General features: G+C 33.7%; 2 long non-coding RNA genes across 2 annotated transcripts in view; one reads left to right on the top strand and one right to left on the bottom strand.

Moving 5' to 3' along the window:
* LOC140696915 (uncharacterized) overlaps positions 1–26,430 on the bottom strand; it is a 187,593-nt gene that overhangs the window by 106,979 nt on the left and 54,184 nt on the right. The window lies entirely within an intron of this gene.
* LOC140696916 (uncharacterized) lies at positions 1,840–14,525 on the top strand. Its single transcript, XR_012073587.1, has 3 exons — positions 1,840–1,936; positions 11,074–11,549; positions 14,264–14,525. It is a non-coding gene; the product is annotated as an uncharacterized lncRNA (long non-coding RNA).

The raw sequence follows: 26,430 nt of genomic DNA, 5'->3' as shown, positions 1-26,430 counted from the left end.
TGTCTATACAGGCAGTTATATAATATTTATACCCAAAAAGGCTGAGGAAAAAATGTATGTTTTATGCAAATCATGTCTTCATCAAACAAAAGCAATTAAAACTTTATGTTTGAAGTAGTTTTCATTATGTATTTATTTATAACTGTGTGAAGAAGGGATAACTACCCGCCACACAAATACCCTCAGAAAGTTTGTAATCTCAGTTTTAAATTTTGCAGAAAATGTAAGTCATTTAGTTTCAACTATGAATTCAATTCATGAATCACCTCTAAGATGTCTAATTCTGTGGTTCTCAAATCTGGCTCTAATTAGGATCATCCCATGGATTAAAAAAAAAAATACTAATGCTTAGGTCCTATCCAGAACAATTGAATCAGAATACCCTGGGGCAAGTCCTGTTCATCAGCATGTTTTAAAAACTCTCCTTGTGGGAATAACAAATCATGTGGATGAAGGAACACTGTTCCAGATTATACTTGTGATGACAATTAGTCTGAATCACTCCAGGGACTGTTCTCCAACATTTGAGAACAAGACTCATTAGGGAACTTTGAAATCTCTGAAGATCAATAAAAACTTGCCCTGGACTTCCAGAATGGCGGTGTGGGGGTCTCTCCCCATAAAGCAACCATTCATCTGGTGAAAATTAGTTCTTCATCATCATTATCATTATCATCATCATCATCATCATCTAAAGTCTCTGGAAATTGTCCTGTGTGCATACAGTTTCAGAAATATTTACTCAAGAAAATCTACTAAATCTGAGTAAGAACAGCGAATCTGTGACACATGAGACACAACCCCCTCCCACCCCACCCCCACATACCCTTCCACATCTGAGCGCCTTGTTACTACAAGTGCTCCCGGCTGTTCCACTTCAAGAAGCGGCTCCCACCTTCCTCAGCTCCTGCTCCAATGCCACAGTTTCACCCAGTAGGAGCAGGATGCCCAGCACCTTGAGTTGCAAACGCACTCTTCCATTCAGGCACCCCAGACCCCACTGGGGCTCTCCACTGAAAATTCAGGAGAGAAAAGGTTCTACTTGAAACAGAGTTTCACAGCCATAGGGCACTGAGGCAGCAATAAATTAAATGAAACTCAAGTGGCCAGAAAACGAATGTAGCTTCCTCAACTGACTGTTAATCCCAGAGACTACTTGAGCATTTGGAAGACTTGGAGTTATTGATGGTCTCTCAAGTGTGTTAAAATGTATCTAAAATATAAAATAGGCATTTTTGAACAATATTCAAACATATTTTTAAACAGTTGGAAAACATACATTAATGGAAATACATACATATATATGTATATGTAAATAGAAAATTAAAATACTCACTTTTAATCTCTGTAAATGACCTGACATATGGAACTTCTTACCCAGTTAAATATAGAAGGAAGAATACTTTCAGGTTTTCAACATAAGAGAACGTCTTAAAGAACAAAGCTTCCATTGTCATGGTCACCTTTTTGCAGGGAAATAACTATGTTTTAGAATAGGTTACTTTATTTATTCATGTGGCTTCCCAGTAAAATAAGCAAAACGGTCACAGAAACTTCATGCTCGTTTTCCTCTTGGTGTTTTTACCCTAAAGTTTTGTTTTGTTTTGTTTTTCTCATTTAGGCACTGCAACACCTAAATTAAGTTTTACATCACACACACACACACACACACACACACACACACACACGTGTGTGTGTGTATAAAGGTACATATATTTCCAGCCTCTTATCCCAGAGGAGAGTCCCTTTCTAACAGCTTCATGCTAAGTGTTCCAATTTAGAATTCAAAAACAGAGAAAGTAAAGACCATAGAGGTGGGAGGGGGTTCACAAGGAAGTGTCAAGTGAGATTATGTCAATCTACATAAAGAAGGGCAAGAAGGGGGCTACTCTGGGGAGTGTCTGAGAGAATGTGGGAAGAAAAGAGCGTACAGGAAGTAGGTATCAGCATTATGACTAAAGAGTTCCAACCCTGTTTTTGGAAGATATGAATAAAAATGGAGGTTCCTTTTAAATTACCTTTATGGTTTCGGCACTGTTTCTGTGAAGGTGATGCCACTTCAGAACTGAGTCATGGTTTCAATTGGATGACAGAAGTGAAAAACAGGTTTTTGAGACCTTGAGTGTGTGTGTAACTTATTGGAATGATGCTGTTGAAATTATTTTACTTACTTTGTAACTCTCTTCTAAGATTCCACCCATCTGTCACTATGGAGGTGGTAGAGCATCTGTCTTTGAGGTCAAATACGACCCAAGTGATATCTGAAGTCCATTAACTGTGTGACCTTGGCCTTGTTGTTTTACTCATTTTCCTAATCTTAAAATGGATTAATGAGAGAACAAAGTCTCAGACCTCCTGAGTTTTAAATAAAATAATGCATATGAAATGCTTATTAAATTTCTGGAACATAGGAAATTAATAATAGCTAGCTATGATTGGCTGCTGGTTGTGTTTTTTATGAAAGAAAATAGAAGCACCAAAGAATGAAGGCTAACGCAGTGGGAGGGACAGAGAGGGGTGGGTGAGGAAATCCACCCTGAAAAATACACCAAAAAATGCTTAATGAATGCCTGAAAAATGCAACTTTGAATAGGTGAATGATTGGTTGAACAAATTCAAAGAAAAATTTTACAACTGTATTTACATGGTAAGCGTTTAATGTCTATGATGATAAAAATATTTCAAAGGAATAATTATGTTCAGTGTTTCTCTCTTCCACATCCTAGTTCATTCTTATTTAAACATCTTTCATTCTCTGGCAGTACTAATACTCTTTACAATTTAACAAATGATTGATGCAGCTAAAGCATTCTTTACAATGCACAGTTAGAAGAGATAGCTAAATAAAAGGTCAGGGTATTTTTTAAAATTTTATCTCTGTTGCCAACTGAATATATTAATTATACTAATCTTCCTTAAAATATATTTCAGTAGGTTTAATGTAAATTATTTATTATAAAATGACATAATTCATTAAAACATATGGTCTAGCCACAACCTTGCTATGTTTGGTATCTTGTATGACAATTTAAAGCTAAATAATTAAGTATGATTAATGTAGATAACTGTTTATTGCTTGGTAGAAATGCATTTACCTCTTTGTTTTAGATGAACTTGTTAGTTATCTAGTAAAACTAAAATAAGTAAGAATCATATTTAGTAACAAGACTGGAACAGTATTTGGACTATTCCTTCTGAAAACAACTAAAAATGCTGAATGATGTATATTTTAAAAGCTTTTTTTTGGGTCTTTCAATTTTTTTAATTAAAAAATATTTTTTTATTGAAATATAGTCAGTTTACAATGTGTTAGTTTCTGGTTGTACAACATAGTGGTTCAGTTATACATATATATTCTTTTTCATTACAGGCTATTACAAGGTACTGAATACAGTTCCCTGTGCTATGTAGCAGGACCTTGTTGTTTACCTATTTATATGCAGTAGTTAGTATCTGCAAATTGCTTAAAGCATCAAAGGATAATTAGGTAGCAAAAAATAATTGTGCCGATATCTAAGGTAAACCAGGAGTCTAGGAGGTAAGGAGAGTATTGAATTCCCTTAAACTGAGAGCATTTTTCAGGACCTAAAAATCACTAGGTGCCCAGACTAAAAGAGGCAAGCAGAAGGTGCTTATTACATAGGGAATACAAAAGGCTGCACATTCAGATCGACGGTGATCCAGCAGCAAACATGCCACACACACACAACCCAAGTGGCTGCCAGGAAAGTTGCCCAGGTGTTAGGAAAATCAGAGGGAGAATGCAATGAAATTGTGACTCCTGGTCACCTCTCACAAGGATTTGCCACCCAAGTAACAATTACCTGAACATTCCAAAACAAGCACAAATTTAATCAAAAGTTTTGTAGACAGGTGGTCCTGCTGCTCTGCACAGAAGGAATGTATGTCTATGCTAAATGAATTTTTCTTGTCTACTTAAATCAATTTCCACAAACAGTATTACAAGGCAAGCAAAAAGTTCAAAATAAAAATAAATGTTATTAAATAAAAGCATTATGGGTGAAAGCCAGCCATATAAGAGATATGACAAATAGACTAGCAAAATTGTAGGTATTTTAGAAATAAATATTATAACTATAACATAATAATATTGACTATATTTAAAGAAATAAAATGCATGTTTGTGATTATTTACATAAAACTGGAAACTGAAAATAACCAGATTTTAATGAGAATCTAACTATTAGAAATGAAAATGTTGTAAAAGTATGAAATTATGAACTCCAATTAAAATTAAATACATCTTTGTAATGATATGAAGATCAGAAAATGCTGAAGAGAGAATTAAGGAACTGGAGGATTGATGCAAATAAATTACCAAGAAGGCAGCACAGAGGGACAAAGAGATAGGAAATATTTTTGAGAAGTAAAAAATATGGAGGAAGGAGTTGAAGATTTGACATATGCCTGAAAGGAATTCCACAAAAGAGGAAAAAACAGCATGGTACCTGTGGAATGACATCTAATCACATATTCATGAAATCCAGTGAAACTCAGGCAAGAGTAAGAAAAATTCTACCCCTTGATGCACACAGTGAAACTGCAAAAAGGTAAGATACAAAGAAAAATCTCTAAAAGCATCCAGAAGGGAAAAAAGACAAAAATACCTTCAGTTTTTTGTTTTTTTTTTTCGGTGGCGGGGGAGGTAATTAGTTTATTTATTTATTTTGATGGTAGTACTGGGATTGGACCCAGGACCCTGTGCATGCTAGGCAAGCACTCCACCACTGAGCTACACCTCCCCCTCCTAAAAATACCTTCAAAAGAGTGCCATGTCAGCTGTCAGAATGGAAGTTAGAAGCTAGAGGCCAGTAAAAATATATTTAGATCATAGCGTGGTACATCTAAACTAGCTGAAGAATTAGTTTTAAAAAATTCCCTATCACATTCCAAAAAAAACTAATTTGGCACTTATGGGTTGAATTGTGACCCCCATGAAAAAAAGATAGGTTGACCTTCTAACATAGAGCTGTTACAGACGTAATTAGTTAAGAGGAGGTCATACTGGAGTACAGCAAACACTAATGTGACTGGTGTCCTTATAAGATGACCATGTGAAAATACAGAGACATAGGAAAATACCACGTGACAACCAAGGCAGAGATTAGAGTTAAAGCAGATGCAAGCCAGAAAACACCAAAGATTGGCAGCAAAACACCAGAAGCTGGGAAGAGCAAGGAAGGATTTGCCTACAGGTTTCAGAGTGAGCACGTTCCTACCAACCCCACGATCTTGGACTTCCAGTCTCCACAACTGTGAGACAATAAATTTCTGTTGTTTTAAGCCATCTAGTTGACAATTCGTTACACCTGCCTTAGAAAAGAAATATAATAACTTAGTCAATTATTGACATATTGAATATCTTTATTGTATGATGTTTTGTTGTTATTAAATGGAATTGTTCTTACTTCACTAATAACTGTATTAGGAAAAAAATTCATAGTATGGAGGTTACAAATTACCCAATGAATATTAGTTTAATGGGGCTCCTGAAGGGGCATGATTAAGGAAAAGTGACATTAAACAAAAGATTGCACTAAAATTTCTAAAAAATCAATAAATTGGAATATATTAGATTTTGATGAACAATTTACACTACAACTTATATGACTGGGTAAGCAGTTCCATGCGTATGTGCACAGTTGATTTATGTTACTAAATTAAGTACTAATTTACTAACATATTAATACAAAACTGAATATTGCAATGTGTGATTTATTTATAAATTTATATTGTTTTTATACCCAAAATATCTTGAGTATTTGAATATAATTCCTATATATTATAAAAAATACATACCACAACTTTTAAATTTAGAAGAAATATTAGTCATAAAAATGACAATAAAAATAGAAAACATGAATATTATTAAAACTATTTTATGATCATCAAAAATTTTCCCCAACAGAAAGTCTCAGTACAAGTTGGACTTCAGGGGCAGTTTGGCAGTTTATCAGAATATTCAAACAAGAAATAAATCTAAGCTTATAGAAATTTTTCTAGAAAATAGAAAATTGGAGAAGAACTCTTAAGTAAATATAAACTTGACAACAAAACCCCCACATGATCAATGTCATGAAGTTTTCCTAATGTTTTCTTCTTGGAGATTTAGATCTTAAGTTTAAATTTTTAATGCATTTTCGGTCAATTTTTGGTATGTGCAAGATATGGGTCCAACTTCATTCTTTTGCATATGGTTATCAAGTTTTCCCAATATAGCATTTGTTGAAGAGATTATACTTTCCCCATTTTGTATTCTTGGCACCTTTGTCAAAAATCTTTTGGCCTGATAAGTGTGGATAGATTTCTGGACTCTCAATTCTGTTCCTTTGGTCTATATTTCTGTATTTATACCAGTACCACACAGTTTTACTTATTGTAGCTTTGTAATATATTTTGAAATCAGGAAGTGTGATGCCTCCAGCTTTGTTCTTATTTCTCAAGATTGCTTTGGTTACTTGGGGTCTTCTGTGGTTCTATATGAATTTTAGGATTTTTTTTTCTGTACAAAATGCCAGCTGGGTTTAAATAGTAATTGCATTGAATCTGTAGATTGCTTTAGGTAGTAAGGACATTTTAACAATATTGTCTTCCAGTCCATAAACAGGATGTGAATTTCCACTTGTTTGTGCTTTCTATAATTTCTTTCATCAGTGGTTTGCAGTTTTCAGTTTATGAGTTTTTCATTTCCTTAGTGAAATTATCTGTAAACCATTTTATCTTATAAGGGGTTAATACTCAAAACATATAAGGAACGTCTATAACTCAATAGCTAAAATAAATAATAAGTAAATAACAGAACCCCCCCCACAAATAACCCAATTTAAAAATAGGCAAAACAACTGAATAGACATCTCTCCAAAGAAGACATACAAATGACCAACAGATATATAAAAAGATGTTCAGCATCACTAATAATTGGGGAAATGCGAATCAAAATCTCAGTGAGATTTCACCTCACATCTATTAGGATAACTAATCACCAAAAATAGAAAAAAAGAAAAGAAAAGGAAAAAAATATATAGTCATACAGATATCTTAGATATCACATTTTTTTTGTATGAATCATATAGCACAGATAAGGCATGAACAATCCAGTGCTTATCTACTTTAGTTTCTTTTTTTCTAAAGTGGAGACGTTGATCATTTTAGAACTTAACTAATTCATTGGAATATTGCTTTTGACAGGAAGTCAAAGTGAGTTTCCTGTCATTAAATACGTTACCTAGAAGTTCAGGTTTTGGAGTCACTTGGGTTTGAACACTTAAATTTAGGCTTCCTAACTGTGGACTGGTGCAAATTACTTCAGATATTTGATCCTCATTTTCCTGATTTCCTCATCTACCTCCCAAAGATGTTGTGAGAAATAAGTCAGTAACTCCATTTAAGCACTTAACACTGTGCCTGGCACACAGTAGGCACTCAATAAGCAAATAAGCATTCTATATGATCAGTAACACAGGTATGGTCATTATGACCCTGGATAGTCACTAAATTGGGACTTTACAGTATGAATACAAACTAGCAGAGTGAGTTAAATTGGGGAACTTTGAAGAATTCTCAGTTTATGATATTTTCTAGGTGTGCAAAATTAGAAAGCAAAGCTGATACCATTTTAACATCCTTTGCATAAATTAACTAAGGCAGGAACATATCCTCAACTATTACATAAGTCAATGTGTTATCAGCATGAACTTGGAGTCTGGTGCTTCTTGACATTTACTTTCATGCTTAGTATTGTTAACCTAACTACTTACAGCTAAGCATAATATAAGAGCTAGAGGTAAAGAAAATCAAGTGCTATAATCAATCTGTGCTGGCCATCAATTCTTTAAAAACAGTATTAAATCTTATAAATTAAATGTAATATATAGCATTTAATGTTCAGATAAATACTTCAAAAATTATCATCACTTTGGCCGTTAGAATTTTCCATTTGCTATTTGCTGTATTATTTGTATTTTATGCCAATGATAAGATCAGTTATGATTGTTTTTCATGGGCTTTTATACTTGAAAATTTTTTATATATTATGCTAATCACATTCTATAATTAAAAAGTAGACATTTTCTTCCAATTTCTTTTAAACAGATTTAGTAAGGTATAAGATATAATCTCCATATCATAAAATTCACCTGTTTTAAGTGGGAAAATCAATGACTTTTTAGTAAATTAAGGAGTTATATCACCATCATCACAATACAGTTTAAAACCTATCACCCCAAAGTATCCCTCATGACCTTTTGCAGTCAATGCCCATTCCGACCCTCAGTACTGGTAGTCATTAATCTACTTTTCTTTATAGAATTTTTATAGATTTACCCTTATAGAATCATATAACATGATGTCTTTTGTGCCTGGCTACTTTCATTTAGCATAATGCCTTGAGGTTCATCCTTAGTTATAGCAACTATCAGTACTACCATTTTTTGTTAAATAGTGTATCATTGTATGAATACTTCATATTTTATTTCTTCATTCTCCAATTGTTGGGCATTTGGATTGTTTCCAGTTTGGGGGTGTTATGAATAATGCTACTATGAACATTTGTTTGAAAGTCTTTGTTGGAATGTAAGTTTTCATTCCTCTAGGGTAGATACCCAGGAGTGGTATTGCTGGGTGATATGCTAAATTGAAGTTTAATTTTATAGCAAAGTGCCAAACGGTTTCCAAGGTATCTGTACCATTTTATGTTCCAATTATATTCAATGTAATAAATATTGAAAGAGTCTGATTGGCCCAGTTGATTCTCCATCTCTACAGTCTTGTGAATAACAACAACACACTTTCCTCCATTGTTTCATCACCTGGTGATAAACTTAGAAAGTAAGAAGGCTTACTGTTTACTTCAAACACACATTTGAGGAAGCTCTAGTTTTTCTATGTGAGAGTTAACTCGCTAGAATGTACATTCTGTGAGGACAGGCCACTTGTCTGTTTGCTCATGGTTGTATATACCTAGGCTACAGCCTGGCATATGAGGCCCTCAACAGACATTTGTTGAATATAAATGAGAGAAGTTATTTTATTCAAGCCCTTTATTTCTCTCTTCACATCACCTGAGTACAGAGTTTATCTGCAGCATGTATTTCCTATGCACTCCTCAGTTGAATGCCTGGTTTTATACAGTGAGAGATGAACTTCGCTACGAGCCACCAGTGTTCCCAGCTTACCACCATTTGACAACACGTGTAAAATAGCATGGGTTGCCTTTTCCCTATCAATTTCCATCTGGTTATCACCTTTTAGAAAAGTGTTGGTAAACTGTGTTTTATTCTTACAATAATATGCTTTCATATGCTTTCGCATACACACTTTTTTTATGTAGTAGTACATTTTTTCCTTAATTTATTGTACATTGTATCATGTGTTACCAAGTTACAGTCAGTTCTAAATATATCCCTCCATGTTTGTGTCTCTAGGCATTTAAACATTTCCTTAGCTATGCTGACCACTTTATTTTGAAGGAGGAACTAAAAGGAAGCAATCATTCATTCACTATAATAAAAGGTTTCTGTGTACTAAAATTAGAAAAAAAATTAAGCATTAATAAACAGAAATCTGTCTGCCCAGACTAACTGAATTTATTAATAGCATATAAAAATTGCTAAGCCACAGAGCTAGACTTCTGTTTCCTTGTGATTGTCTTTACTATGCCTACACTGCTCCTTAATATCACAGCTGTATTGTCAGAAAATTTAAAGGTTTTTTTTTTCATGCCTCACTGCTCAGTAAGTATTAGGATAGTTATAAAATGCCCCTTTGAAACTTTGAAGCATTACACTTCAAAACTCATCACGTGGTGTAATATATTGAGAGGAATAAAAATTATCCATGAAGAAGAAATGTTAAATTAGGGAACAATATCACAAATTGTCCATAGTTTGGATAGGCTTTACTCAGGGTAAGAATATATCTCTTGCTTTTGTCCACATCACACAATATCCAAGACATGATTAAGAGTGGTAGATGTGCTCCCACCACATCTGATTTCAGCTGAACTAAAGTATATTTTGATGCCTTTTGTTGTATAACAGTTATAATTTAGGACTAAAGAAAGATTTTAAGCAATCCCAAAATATCAATGGAGTTAAGCAGAATCTCTCCTTAATTGGCCAATGAATTGTAGGCAATGGATATTTTATACGTGTCTATGATAAACATACAGTGTGCAAATATATCCTATTGTCATAAACACATACAATAAGTCTAAACTAAACTGTGAACCCATCTAATCAATCACTAAGCCCTGTTTTTTATGTACTAGAAACCAAGTATGAGACTGGTGGGAGCTAAACTGTACATTGTATGTTTTCTGCTTTCAAGGAGCGGCCATTTAATTTGAGAGGATAAGGAAAAAATATGGGATGAAAAAGGCCCAATTCAAAGTCCATAACTACAGTCCCTACCCCAGAGGACAATTATTCATCCTGGCTTTGTTTAACTCATCTGTGGAAAAAAAACGTGCTTTAACTAAAGAAAAATGAGCAAAAGTGATGCCTGTCACTTCTTGTCAGAAATGTTAAGAACCAAAATGTAGTTTGCTGTTATTCTCTTTCCCTCTGCTTAGAACTATAGATTCTCCAACTCCAAGCTATCCTATCGTCCCGGAAGATGTGTAGCAGACAAACAGCATGGAAAAAAAGACATACTTTTGGTTTTAAAGGCCACTGGGATTTTCAGACTCTGTAACTGCACAATAACCAGAACAGCATGGCTAATAGAATTCATGTGAAATACATAAATTTTCATGAAGAGTGCTTTCTCATATTTTTTACTGAAGTATAGTTGATTTACAACATAGCTTTATTTTTCTTAAATTTCAAGAGAAACATGTTTGTGATGATAGATTTAAGCAACACTGGTAGACCTATGTTTACTCTAAAGTAAATATAATTTTTTTTCATGTTTTTGGCTTTATGCCAAGTAAACATTTTTACATTGAAGTATAGTCAGTTTGCAGTTTTGCAATGCAATTTCTGATGTACAGCATAATAGTTCAGTTATACATATAAAAACATATATTCATTTTCATATTCTTTTTCATTACAGGTTATTATCATCATTTGAACAGACCAATCACTAGAAATGAAATAGAATCAGCAATAAAAAACCTCCCTGCAAACAAAAGTCAAGGACCAGATGGCTTCACTGGGGAATTCTACCAAACATACAAAGAAGAGCTCAAACCAATCCTTCTCAAACTCTTCCAGAAGACTGAACAGAAGGGAATATTCTCAAACTCATTCTATGAAGCCACCATCTTCATGATACCAAAGCCAAAGACACTACCAAAAAAGAGAACTATAGGCCAATATCGTTGATGAACATAGATGCAAAAATCCTCAACAAAATATTAGCAAACAGAATCCAACAACACATAAAAAAGATTATACACCATGATCAAGTTGAGTTCATCCCAGGGACACAAGGATAGTTCAATATATGCAAATCAATCAAAGTGATACACCACATTAACAAGAGAAAGGAGTAAAATCATACGATCATCTTAACAGATGCAGAAAAAGGTAAATACGATTGATTTATATTCTTTATCCTAAATTTACTCAAAAGGATTCAGAATTCATCTTTCCAAATACATGTTATATTTATACAAATATATATATATAGGTATTTCTTTACCCAAGAGTATATCATATTCTTTATATCAACTTCCAACTTTTCCCTATTCATGTGTTTTAAGGGATATGTATGAGTCTCCATATGAGGTATTTACTGTTATGGGTCTTAGCACTGGCTCTTCTTATGAAGTAAATAAGTCATTTGCTATAGAATATGAATATGAACATATTTCTCTGGGCAATCATGTATAGATTCATATTTAAATATATAGAAATACAGGCAGAATTTCCAGTAAAGTTGCACATATTTTATAACCTCCAAGGATCAGAATATCTTCATAAATTTAATAAAAATGACAGGATGGTTTTTTCTCAATCCTTGAGTGGTGTTTTCTTCTCAAATTTTAACTTGATTCTTTCTGTAAAATTATGAGACTGGAAGAGAATATGAAGCATGCACGCTTTCTTACCACTGTGTAGCAAAAACTGTACAAAAGTTTTGAAATTTGAAATAGGTGGTGTTTTTAAGAGAAGTATTGAGGGCAGAGTGGAAAACAGAAGGTAATTTTTATACTAACTATAAATGATACCCTTTATATTGCAAGCATTTCAATCGAGATCTTCAGGTAGAGAAAAATCCACCAGCAATGCAAAGAAAAGTAGAAAGTATTGGATTAAAAATACCTTCATTTACCTTAGAGAAAGTAAGAGTACTGAATGAATGGGCTGAGTTATTGACACCACTGACTAAGAAGCTTGAGTCAAAGTCCAGAAACTGCATTGTCCATTGAGCTGGCATGAAAGATAAAGGCCTTTAAAAATGAGCAGGAACCATGAAAATAAAGACGAAATTCTAAAGTCACATGAATCAACACTTTAAAAAGTGCTATAATAAGGAATATTACAGATTGTTTACAACTGGAATGTACAAATGCCCAAAATTAATAAAACAACGAAACCTATTTGTAAGTCAGCATTTGAGTGATTCTAGAGAAAAACTCACTGAAAGAGGAAGAGGACTTGTTAGTTAGAAGATGGACATTCATACATATTTACTTAATTCCTATGGATTTTGTTTTGAAGCAAAAACATTTACTCACTTTAGCCATAAGATGATTACTACAAGGATGGAAATGTATTTATTCTTATATCTAAGAGATGCCATTATTTATTTGTAAAAGCTCAAAATTAATGTCCATCGAGGAGACAATAACTAAGCTGCATTTTTATTTTCCTCTGAGCAAATATTGAGATTCATTTTGTGAAGTCTTCTAGAATTACTCAGAGTAAAAAAAAATGCTGGTTAAGAAATAATTTCAAATGACATGAGCAAACATTTGTAAATTAGTTGATAAACTACCTATTATATAATGGATACAAAATAAGTGGTAACTACTTAAATTACCAAATGTTCTAGAGTCATGCACAGGTAGAAATAAGAAAGAATGCTGAAGAAAGGAGAACAAGTAACTTTTCCCAGGATTTGCAAACCAAAACTCAGCCTTTTACTACCTCTGTAATAGACCCCTCAGTTCAAAAATCTACCCCTTTAATCATCCTAAGTGTCTCTGGCTGGAAATAGTGTGGTTTCAAGGACACTTGAGGAACTAATGCTCTGTAGATGCTGGCATCATCCTAAGATGGCCAAGATACCACAAAAGCATCATACAAAAACTGGCAGTTCCTGGTAAGTGAATACAGCAGAGTGTGGCAAAGTAGAAGATACTGAAAGCTGAAGACGCTAAAGGTCCGGCAGGCTTCAAACATAGGTGAGAAACCCAAAGCCTTTACATGACCAAATAAACCTTATTGTTTTAATATCTGGAGAAATCAAATAAGCATCTCAAAGGCAGACATTTTTACAATCTAATAAGTTCATTCGATAGAAATGGAAAAGATATGGTATATCTAGTTTTATATTTTCACTGCTAAAGCTCCACTTCTCTTTTATCTATGCTGCTTGATGTTAGAATTTGTACAGGAGGCGAGTGCTCCGGGACTGCACTGAGGCACTCGAGTTCACCCTTCTTGGTTAGTGGTATGGATTTTTTAGGACCATCAGGTTGTCATCACAAATATTTCTTCTCTAAGTCCAATCCAAGTTCTGAGATTGAAGTGACTTTGAAGACAGATTGGATTCCAAATGGACTCTCTATAGAAATAAATAAAACTTCTAAAAGATATTTTTGTCTCCTCTTAAAATCTGATAGAAGTTTCTCAACTTTTGCCAAATACATCCCAGGATTTTTCTCTGGTGTGCTTTTTCATTCCTTTTCTTGGATAGTTCTTTTCCAAAATAACCATTGTTAGATATTCACTTATCCTTCAAGACTGTGATTATCCAGAATTCATTTTTTTTTAATCTTATACTTTTTTCTCATTCTAATATTGTTTTCAATCTATCAAGTTTCACTTTGATTATTCTGGATTTTGTGTATATCAGTTAACTCTGATATCTTTAACCCAAAGGCTATCTCATAATGTTTATATCTTTCCCATATAATTCTTGAACGCTAGGACAAAACATGTCAACTAAGTAGCTACTCAGAAAACATTTTCCTGAAGGGGCAGGAAAAGCCCACCTTATGTCTCACAGAATGAATGTTTCTGATTAATTTAGAGTACATTTTCTGATAGTTAGCTCTTTAATTCTGTTCCAGGCTTGACTACTGTTTTGGCTACCTTGAAATCTGACCTCTGGCCTTTGTGGCGTGATCCGAGCCACCATCCCAGACTCCAGCCTGACCGAGACTAACGCCCAAACCAGCTATCTGCCCAGCTTTTATCTGGCCTGCCTTTGATCAACCTCCAGCTACTTACATATCATGCTTCACAATATCTCCTTCCTAGACCTGTCATTCTCCCTGGCTGTGCCAAGAATTTGCGGCATGATTCTTCAACCAGTTTTCAGCATTTGTGATAAGTTATGACCTCAGACAATTTTGATTAAATTGCCTCAAGTCCTTTAATATTCCAATATTCTCCAGACTTCACAATTTCTAATTGTGAGCAGAATTTCCAATCATTTCTCTTTGCCCGTTCCTAAAAGATCTGGTATACTGATGGCTTTGTATGATCCAACTAGTCAAATCAAATTAAATGAGATCAGAGATCATATGATGTTCAGCAAGTAGAATGCCTCATTTAACAATCTTATATTTTCCAAATCATTAATTTGGTCTAAAATTAGGTCCCTGAGTCTTCCCACCTGCCTCAAACAGCTAAAATATCCAATCACACTCTGCCAAATGTATATATAGCATTTCCTCCATTAGAGTGTATTGAGTTGACTGAATTTATTTATTTATTTTTTTGTAGAACTATACGCAGAAATGATTAAGAGTTCTTGCTCTGCATGTAAACTACTTGGTTTGGCTTACTTTTAAATTCTCTGCATTTTAGTTTATCCCATGTTAACTAAGCATAACTCTAATCATACCATCTACCAGATAAGATAAATACATATTAGAATGAATTTTATAAATATCAACTGCGGAGGGAGGGGGAAAATCTCTAACTAAGAGATTAGTTAGAGTTGATTATTGTAAACTACATTATATAGGTGTTGATTATAAGTGAATATCAATGATGGGTGTGATGAGAAACAGCTGAACACAGGATACATTTTGAAGATAGAGTCAAGAACATTTTCCAAGGGATTGGATGAGGGGATGTGATAAAAAGATAAGAGTATGGATGATACCCACGTTTTGGCCTGAGTATTTGGAGAACGGAGTTTTCACTTACTGAGGCGAAGAAGACTGACAGTAAAGGTGGGAGGTGTGGGGAGGGATAGGGTTGTGTTGGCTGAGTCCTGGGAGTTCAGCGTTAGTATGTTAAGTCTGAGATCTGTTTTTGGCCAGTCATCTTGTTACCTAGCAGTATAGTAACACCTCCAGGACCAGAACAATTTTCAGTAAACCATAAAGAATAGCATTGTTAAATTTATACTTTCTGTGGTTTAGTGTTTACATATGAGCTCCATAGAGATTTCTAAGGGAAATGATGTACAGGATAAAATCCAGAATTTTAATGAAGCCCAGAAGAATCGATTTTTTTTTGCCTTCTCTTTGTCTATAATCTATTTTTTACTGAAGTATAGTTGAGTTACAATATTTTATTAGTTTCAAGTATTCAGCACAGTGATTTAATATTTGATAGATTATATTCCATTTAAGTTATAAAACAATGGCTACATTTCCCTTTGCTGTACAATATATCCTTGTTGCTAATCTATTTTATACATACTTTGTATCTCTTAATCCCATACCCCTGTCTTGCCACTCATCCTGGCCCACTCCCCACTGGTAACTATTGGTTTGTTTTCTGTATCTGTGAGTCTGCTTCTGTTCTATTATATACATTCATTTGTTTGATATTTTAGATTTAATATATAAATGATAACATACAGTATTTGTCTTTCTCTGACTTATTTCACTAAGTATAAATAATCTTCTCTAGGTCCATCCACATTATTGCAATTGGTAGAATTTCATTCTCTTTTATGGATATATTCCATTTTACACATCTTCTTTATTCATTCATCTGTTGATGGACTCAGGTTGCTTCCACATCTTGGCTTAATAATGCTTCTATGAATGTTGGGGTACACATATCTTTCTAAGTTACTGTTTTCAGGTTTTTGTTGGATATATAGCCAAGAGTGGAACTGCTGGATCATATGGTAGTTCTATTTCTACGTTTTTGAGGAAACTCCATATTGTTTTCACAGTAGCTGCACCAATTTACATTCCCACCAACAGTGTATGATCTTTCCCTTTTCTCCATATCCTTGCCAACACTGGTTATTTGTGGTCTTTTTGATGATGTGGTTTTGACTTGCATTTCTCTAATGAGTAAAGATATTGACTGTACCATTTCACATACTGGTTACCCATCTGTATATCTTCTTTGAAATATATCCAAGTCTTCTGACCAATTTTTAACTTCTTTACTTTTTGGATATTAAGTTATGTGAGTCTTTTATGTATTTTGGATATTAATCCCTAATTGGTCATATCATTTGCAAATATTTTCTCCTATTCAGTAGATTGTCTTTTTGTTTTGTTGATGCTTTCCTTTGCTGTGCAAAAGCTTTTAAGTTTAATTAGTCCCCATTTGCTTATCTTTGCTTTTATTATTTTTGCCTTAGGAAACAGATCCAAAAAATATTGCTGTGATTTATGTCTAAGAGTGGACTGCCTACATTCTCTTCTGTGAAGGTCCTGATTTCAAGTCTTACATTTAGGTCTTTAATCCATTTTCATTTTATTTTCATATATGGTGTAAGAAAATATTCTAATCTCATTCTTTTACATGTAGCATTCCAAGCTTTCTGTAAAAGATACGGACAAGGGATACCTAAAGCAAAATCTCTTTAGAACAGTAGCAAGACCGTTGATTTCAAAGGCCAGTGAAGGGTTCTGATGCAATGGTCGGGAAAACAAACAGACATCACAGCTCCTAGACTGCGGCCTGGAGTCTAGGAGCCTTTCATCACTTTCTTTCAGGCCCTACTTTAATCTCAATCTTGAATGTTTTATATCAGTATTGATTTCCACTTTCTAATGAGTAGTTGAACTCTGAACCATCTTTTTCTCTCTCACAGATTTTATTTGGGATATTTACTTGGGATATTTCCTGAACAAGTTAATTCTATATAGCCAGCAAACTGAATGTGATCAATTTTAAATTAACTTTAAACAAGCAGAATATGACCTATTTTTCATGGATTAAAAACATAATTGGACCATGAATAATAAAAATAATGAAAGGGTAAACATCTTTGTACTGGAAGAAAAGTTTTAGAAAATTTTTGACTAATTGTGATGAATTTAAAAAATGGATTTAGTACCTTGAGAGGAAATGAAATTTGTGTTATATAGATAGAAATAATTGGAAGATGTTGCCTTTATTTAGGTATCATAGACCTTAAATCTAAATGGTGGGGGGATAACAGCTCAGTGGTAGAGCTGATGCTTAATGCACAAGGTCCTGGGTTCAATCCCCAGTACCTCTATTATAAAAAAAAAAAAAAAGTCTTATTTAAAAAATAATAAAGTAAGTATTAAAAAATGGTAGAGAAAAACTTGAAAGAGAGAAAAATGCTAAAGAAAGTCATAATTTAAGTAACAAGAAAGCATGAATAGCAAGCTGATAGTGACAATTTTCATCAAAATACTTTGCATTGACTCTGACTTGATTTAGGACCTTACCCTGCTAGAAATCACCCTGCTAGAAAAATGCAGAATTAGGCAGCCAATCTCAGACACCTCAGTCAGCAAAATGATGCAGAAATGCTGGAGCAAATCCAGAGAAGAGCAATTTAAATAATTAAAGAGACAGATAAACACTCATGAAGAAACATAATATAAACAAAACAAACAAAACAAACAAAGCGACCAGTGTGACCTGGCCAAAGGGGAGAAGAAGGGAACAGAATCCTTGAATTCTAGAACTGGAAGAAAACCCAGCTGTCTTATCCAGTCCCACCAGTCGACATTTTTTAATGGAGGTAGTGGGGATTGAACCCAGGATCTCATGCATGCTAAGCATGTGCTTTACCACTTGAACTATACCTTCCCCCCATTATCTCTTTGAATCCTTATTATAACTCAGTTTTCAATTAACATTCCATCTACTTTTACAAATAAAGAAGCTAAAATAATTTAAGAAGGTAAATTACATAATTAACCGAAGGGTACCATAATTAGAAAGGCCAAACAATTTTCTATATACCTGTCTATCCATCTAAGTGTATACATATATACATGCATACTAAGATAGATATATATATCATTCATATATATATGCTAATTTTCCATCTACTCTTATGAAAGTCAAAACTTGATCAGACAAAACTAATGATGAAAAGCTGATTTACAGATTTGAATTACAATTCTTATGTGTGATGAAAGACCTAAAAGGAAATATATTTATCCAAGAATTATTCCTAAAAAAATACAGTGAATTTATTTTACTAACAATAAGTCCTTAAGTAACTGAAAAAATTAAGAAAGTGTACTCAGCTATTAAGTTACACACTAATGAGTTGCCTCCACATGGGTTCATTTTATATTTTATGTTTATCAAAGATAAGGATGAAGGAAATAGCTACCATGGCAGCATTTTACACACAATTTTTAAATCTATCTGGAATCATATCTAATCTTCAAAACTGCAAGTTCAAATCAATCACCAAGAATGGTATTAAAATATAATTAGGTAAAATATGATGTACTTGCATAAATTTCAAATTTTTTCCAAACGAAATTTTTACAAGTAGTTCATATTGAAAGATTTTGAGAATTGAATATGAAATGATTGGAAATTATGAACTGGTCCTATATGAAGCCAATGACATTTGAAGTAATATGCCTATTACTTACAGCTTATCCTTGATCTCGATATTTGAAATAGAAATATGTGCAAATGATCTGCACTTAATTTTCAAAAGTTCAGAAACGGGCATAACCTCATTGATCATATGGAATTTTGGAAATTGTTTAAACATATGCTACTTAATACATGTATTTAGAATAGAAACATAATATATTCCTGTACCAATCTGTAAACCATAAGGAGAAAAGTAAGTAAATAATGTAAAATATTGAGAATAAAAACTGAATGCGTTGTAAGTCTTACACTTGACATATATATGTATTTACAGTAGAAAACCTCCCTGGTTACCATCTTTTCATACATGGTTAGAGCCAAACTTACTACTATCAACTTAAAAGTCAAAGGGTAAGAAATGGGATCAAATAAACTACCTCTTTATTATTAATGCCAATTTTAGTTTCAAAGTGATCATTGTGATTATATCTTCATTTCTAGCTCTTCATTCATCATTCGCTTTTTTGGTATATATATGTATATATATTTATTTATTTATTTATTTATTTATTGAAGTATAGTCAGTTCATAGTGTGATGTCAATTTCTGGTGTACACCATAATGTTTCAGTCATACATGAACATACATATATTTGTATTCATATTCTTTTTCACGATAAATTACTACAAGATATTGAATATAGTTCCCTGTGCTACACAGGCTGAACTTATTGTTTATCTATTTTATACATATTAGTTAAAGTAACAAAATAACGTCTCAGTGATCAAGCTACAGCTCTAGAAGAAGCACATTCTTTTCTGCAACTCATTCAACCATTCTTCAGCAGACTGATATAGTCTGGGTTTATTTCCCACCACTGGCCCAGTTCTGCTCAGAATATACACTTGCGTCTCTGGAGTTCAGATAGTCCTTTATTTCCTACAAATCTGGACTAAAACCAAACTGCCTAATAATTTGAACATTAGACTTATATTTTCCATTCAGAAGTATTTTTTGACGTCTATACTCAATGCTATGCACTAAAAAATTGCTTGTGAATATCATGGCAAACAAAGTATACAAGATTCTTAAATTCTGCTGGGGAGGGACACAGGTAGGAAGGCGGTTAGCCCACTACTACTTAAGAATAAAGATTGGTTTGGGTAGACAGTGGAGCTAATCACCATTTTCATTTCATGATGATAAATGTATATCATCAAGACAGTTTTCTTTATACCTTACTGGGCATGTCATTATTTTAAAATAACCTGAGCTCTGGCTAGAATTTTACTGTACTATATTCAGTACTTATCCTAATGGCAGCACAGATAGAAAGGTAAGCTTCATGGCTTAGACAGACAGAGAGCTACAGCATCATATAGCAAAAGTCAGCATTCAATCTGCAAAGAATGAATTCATTAGAACACATGCAAATATTTGTTTCAGATGACCCACCATAACTGCTTTAACACTCTACTATTTTTTGTAAATTATTACTTCTTTTGCTATCATTTGGATGTTTGTATAAACCTATCTCTGAATTTACTAATCTTACCATCTCCTGTTGGTTGCAGTTTGCTATTAAACCCATCCAGCTTGTGAGTTTCTGTATTTTGAAATTCTAGAAGAGACAATTTATGTATTTAAAAGATTCTAATTCTTGAAATTCTCAACATTTTCTTCCATTTAGCCTATTTCCCCTCATTTTTACTAGTATATTAATTTTCATTATTTTGGGCTTTTTGTCCACTAGGGTCTTCAAGATATGCATAATTTTTGTTTTATTTTTATTACTATGAATTCATTTATCTCTTAAATGTGTCACATTATCCTTCACAAGTGTAGCACTTTTTAAAATGTAATGCTAGATATTGCATATGATCTTTTTTGAGTCTCTGGATTACGTTGTAGTCCTAGGAATGTTCTTTTGGCAGGTTCTTAGTTGCCTCTACATCACTTTCATCATGTGGAGACATAGTTTCAGACTTAATTCAGCTGTATCTAATTTAGCTCTGCCTAAGTAGCACGTGATCCTTTACTGATGGGTTTGGCCTTTCTGAGGTATCCACTAAAATCTAGAATAGCTACTAAACCTCTGCATGGGTCAGAACTCTAATGTTTCCCCAAACTTGCATGACCTCTAAAACCCTCCATTTCATTCTTAGGTTTCCAGCAGCTATTCTTGCCTGGTATATACTCAGCTTAGGAATTTCCTGAGGAACCGAGGAATATTTTAATGTAATTTTTGTGCTCCTTCTCTGCAATGTTGTTCCCCAAATGCTAGTTGCTTTAGTAATCTGGAACTCTACTCTCTGTTTCCATTGTTCAGCAAAATTGTCATTCTCTTCTTGGGCTTTATTTTCCTGCAGCAGTATGTCTGAAAAATGCCCTAAGTGAGAAACCTAGGATGAATACAGTGTTCATGCCCCCAAACTCTGGTTTTATGTATTTTGTTTTAAATATTTCACTTGTATACATTGCTCAAACACTCATTTTATATGTGTGTGTGTGTGAAAATATATATATATATCTTCTGGTTATTTAACACAGGAAACTAAGTACAATAGTATAATTATGCTCTCAGGGCCAGAACTTTTCTTGAAATGAAATAAAATAACTCCTTTACATATTATTTAAAGGCCTTGTTTACATTAAAAAATCTTATTTAATTATCTTATTAACTTAAGAAAAGGACCACCCTGGGTGCCTTTGTCTGAAATTTGAGTGAAGTGATTCTCAACTTTAGCTGTACATTAGCACTACCTTATCTCAGTTCGGGATGCTATAGCAGGGCACCATAGACTGCTTGGCTTATAAACAACAGAAATTTATTTCTCACAGTTTTGGAGGCTGGGAAGTCCAAGATCAAGGAGCCAGCAGATTCAGTGTCTGGGGATGGCCTGCTTCCTGGTTCAGAGATGGCTGTCTTATCGCTGTGTCCTTAAATGGTGTAAAGGGCAAGGGGGCTTTCCAAGATCTCTTTAAAAGGGCACAAGTTGCATTCATGAGGGTACCACCTTCATGATCTACGTTCCTCCCAAATATTCCTGTCTCCAAATACCATCACATGGGGGATTAGATTTCAACATATGAATTTGGTGGGGGAGAGGGGCATGAATATTCTGTCTATAGCACACCAGATTAGTTTTTAAAAACTGGATGCCTAGAGAACACCTCAGACTAATTAAAATCTATTTATAGAGTAGGACTTAAACATAATTAATTTTTAATCTCACCATTTAATTTTAATGTTTATCCAATGTTGAGAACCACTCTTATAGATTAAGTGTGTAGGTTAGTTTAGTAATTCACAGAATAACCTTTGAAATGCTGCCTTAGAATGTCTTTAAGGGGAAGGGGAAAAAAAAAGACGCGTAAGTGTAAATAGCAAGTGTACTGACAAAAATCAAAATACAAGTCTCTTTTTGTGGTTTCCCATTTTGGAAAGTACTCTACCAAAGTACCCAGGTGCTGGGGGGGTAATATGGAACGTGATCCAACAGCTGTCATTTTATGAAGTGGCATGAAAGGAGTAAAAGAAGGAAGTATAATAAGTCAGAGACCTGGCAAGGGAGGTAAGGTGCAAACAGGTGTATGAGGTGTCAAAGAGAAGCTGGGTTTGGGGTTAACTCTGGGTGCGGTGATGGACATATATTCATATCCAAGAATATACTTCCTTATTGGTGGTGATTTTATAAAATTAAAAGAATAGTGTGTACTAAGTACGTGAAATGGGATCAAACCTACTTGACTGAATCAATGTATCACCTACACATATACACTTTTCCAACTTACTCCTGGTTTATAAGTGAATTTAAACCATCTGTGAAATAAAAGTGCAAGCAGCATCCCAAAAGGGGGGCATTCTTTACAGCAGTGACAGTGAGGTCATCGTTATGCTGCTGGTGTTATCCCAGTACAGTAGCTAAAGTACTCCGTGACTAGTACTCAAAACATCTCAAATAAATGTATGAGGGACTTTTCTTCTATATATAATTTATTGCAGTCCTTGCTTGAATAAGCGGTCTATAAGAGTAAAGGTTGATACATAGTCAATGAAAAGTAATCATGTTCAATGTGATTCAACACCATTTCCAGCTGACTCAGTAATTCAAATGCAAAATCCCCAACTCCGGAGAGACTTGGGCTTTCACAACACTCCCCGCAGAACTTTAAGTTAAACACCATCGAATAGAAGACATGGATTACAGGAGTCTATGTACAGTCACTTGTTCTGCTTTGAGAGATAAGGTATGGGTAATCTTGCCATAATAAATAATACAAATATGTACACTGCAAATTATTAATATTTTTTTCTGAAATGACTTTAAAAATCAATGTAGTAAATGCTACAATGGCTAAGATAATTAGGAAAAATACTAAGAAAAGTTTAAAGAAACGTGCTTCAGTTTTAAGACCTTTTTTGAAAGTCATGCCAGATCACGATATGAAAATAACTATGTATCTTCACTAAGTTGGATGTGTCAAGATTGAAGTCTTCAAATTTCATTCATTTTTCAAACTGAAATATACCTTCCCAACCAGAATCAAAGAATATGTTTTATATATGTCAACACATATTTTTGAATAAAGGACCAACTATGTACTTTACACTTTGAAATAAAAGCTAAACCCCCTATTCTTTACTTATACTTCCCCTCTAATTCCGTAACCAAATTAAATCTAGCTCTTCTTTATTTGGTTCATTCAAAACACATTCTTGAATATATTTGCTGTCATTCAGGCAGTGTTCTGGTACAAAAGATTAGAAGTTAAGAGTGCCTCACATCAAGATTCTTACTTTTAGATATGGAGAAAAAATACTCAGTTGCAGTAGCAAAATAAATGCTCAAATACAAATATACATTAAATGCTATGAGAATAAATAATAGAGAAAAAACTTAAAGGTCAAGGAAGTTTAGAGGCTTTGAATCATATTGTTGGAGTTGGAAAATGCATAGAAAGTAGGCCAATGGAAAGATTGTAGAAGTGTTTGAATTCCGAGAAACAGAATATAATCCTGTTATACAGGCATACGGTAGTACAACCCATTCCAGGAACTGTAAATCGTAGATTAGACTAGGGTCTGATGACATCTTAAGGGGTAAAAACATTAGCTGGAGAGGTAAACAAGGCTCAGATTTTAAAGAAGTTTATACACTGTATTAGGTAGTTTCATAGGGATACCATATATGATGGGGAGTCATGGAATAATTTTAAATGGATGCATTAAAATCATCCACTTAAATTTACATTTAGACATATCACAACCAATTCTAGTTTCAACTCTGACATACAGAAAGCTTGGAGGTCTTCACTTCGACTTTTTTTAAATTGACGTATAGTTGATTTACAATGTTATGTTCACTTTCATTCTTAAAACAACCAAAACTAAGCTGAACAAACTGAAAATCAATGACTTTCTTGTACTTATCAGAGAATTAAGGTTGCAGAGCAAACTGGCACCCTAACAACCAGAGTAATAGGATAAAATATAACATGCAACTGAGATATCCTTACCAGAAACAAAAGGTATTGGGGCCATTAACTGTCTAAAAACTTAGATGTTAATTTTGAGATTATTTCTGGAAGCTGAATTCACAGCAGTGCGAATCTCATAGGTGCCATAGCTTTGGGGCCCTTAAAACTTTCTTGAGTTTTATGTTCAGGAACATCACGGATTTTACAGAGATCAACTAAGAACAATTCTACCACTGAAGGAAAAGGGAAGGCAAAGGAATAATTTTGAAATAGCAAGAGCTTTCTCAATGATAAAGGCCTACTCTTTAGGAGAAAAGACATTATCAGAGCTGTGCAGCTGACCCACTCAGCTGAAAATTTGCTTGTATCTTGTGACTCCCCCAAAACTTCAATACTAATAGCTTACCGTGACCGGAAGTCTTATCAATAACATAAATAGTCTATTAACACCTATTTTGTATTATATGTATTATATACTGTATTCTTACAATGAAGTACACTAGAGAAAAGCAAATGTTATTAAGAAAACCATAAGGAAGTAACATTTATAGTACTGAACTGTATTTATCGATACTGTAAGTTTACCTCAACTGTTTGCCGGATGATCGTTTGTCTGTCATGAGCTACATCAATGTTGCCTCATATTATACAAAACATTGTAGATATTATACATATTACTAACACCAGATACCAAATATGAAGAGGTAAAGCGAAAAAGAAATTCATATTTATTTACAGGTATAACAATTAATGCATTGATAAGGAAGAAGCAGCATTATTGAAACCAAGAGTAGTTATCAGTTAGATCCTGTAAACTGTAACTTGCTTAATCAATAATGAACTATAACCTGCCTTCACTGATCAAGCTCATTTTAGCTGTTTTTATGAAAACTTTCATGACCTCCAAGGGTCATGTAGCCTAAAAAATAAGATGTTTGGCTGAGTTGTTTCTCAGGAACTTGTAGTCATCTGTGTCCAGTTTCATCTCAAGCCTCTTAAGACTATTTGGGACTACTAACCTCCAACTAGACCTGAGTGAGTGTGTGATTGAGAGAGATATGATTTTGATTTCAGATTGCCAAAAACTCCACCCTCATAACCTAACAACATGGCCATTTTCTGAACATGTGTCCCATAGAGAAACATGTGGCTTAGTTGCACCTGCCCAGAATGATGCAATAAGATGAGACTGACAAGGACTTAATCTCCAGAATATATAAATAGCTCATACAACTTAATAACAAAAAAACAAACAATCCAATCCAAAAATGAGCAGAAGACCTAAACAAGCAATTCTCCAATGAAGACATACAAATGGCTAATAGGCAAATGAAAAAATGCTCAATATCACTAATCATCAGAAAAATGCAAATAAAAACTACAGTGAGGTATCACCTCACACCAGTCAGAATGGCCATCATTCAGAAGTCCACAAAGGATAAATGCTGGAGAGAGTGTGGAGAAAAGGGAACCCTTCTACACTATTGGTGGGAATGTAGCCATTATGGGAAATAGTAAATTTTATCTCCAATTAACGAAAGTTGGGGATAAGAATAAATAATTTTTTCCACAAAATCATCTTCAACTCAAAACTAGGTATCAGCATTTCAAAAAGATGCCTTAATTAAATTAAAAATACATAATTCAATACTAATTTCAAGTTGATATTCATAATCATTGGAGGTAGTAAATTTCAGAAAGAAATGTTTTAAGCAGGAAATACAATTATACTGTCACATATAAAATATGATTTGAAAAATATAACTGAGATGAAGTGGCCTACCAAATTGTAATTCAGAACTAAACACTCTATTTGCTCCACTGTTTTCCATCCCTTAGTACTTACCACATCACCCCACCAAAAAAGATTAGAATATAAATGCTTTTCTGTACTCCAGCTCCTATTTTGTAGTCTCAGATGATGATGTTTGGGTAAATGGAAAATTATTTATTACAAATTTGATGAGAGCAGATCAAAGAAATTTAAGAAAGATATTGAAAAATTAACCTA

The sequence above is a fragment of the Vicugna pacos genome, chromosome 6 (genome assembly GCF_048564905.1).
Source record: "Vicugna pacos chromosome 6, VicPac4, whole genome shotgun sequence".
NCBI classification, from domain to species: Eukaryota; Metazoa; Chordata; class Mammalia; order Artiodactyla; family Camelidae; genus Vicugna; species Vicugna pacos.
This window is presented reverse-complemented; position numbering and strand designations above follow the sequence as displayed.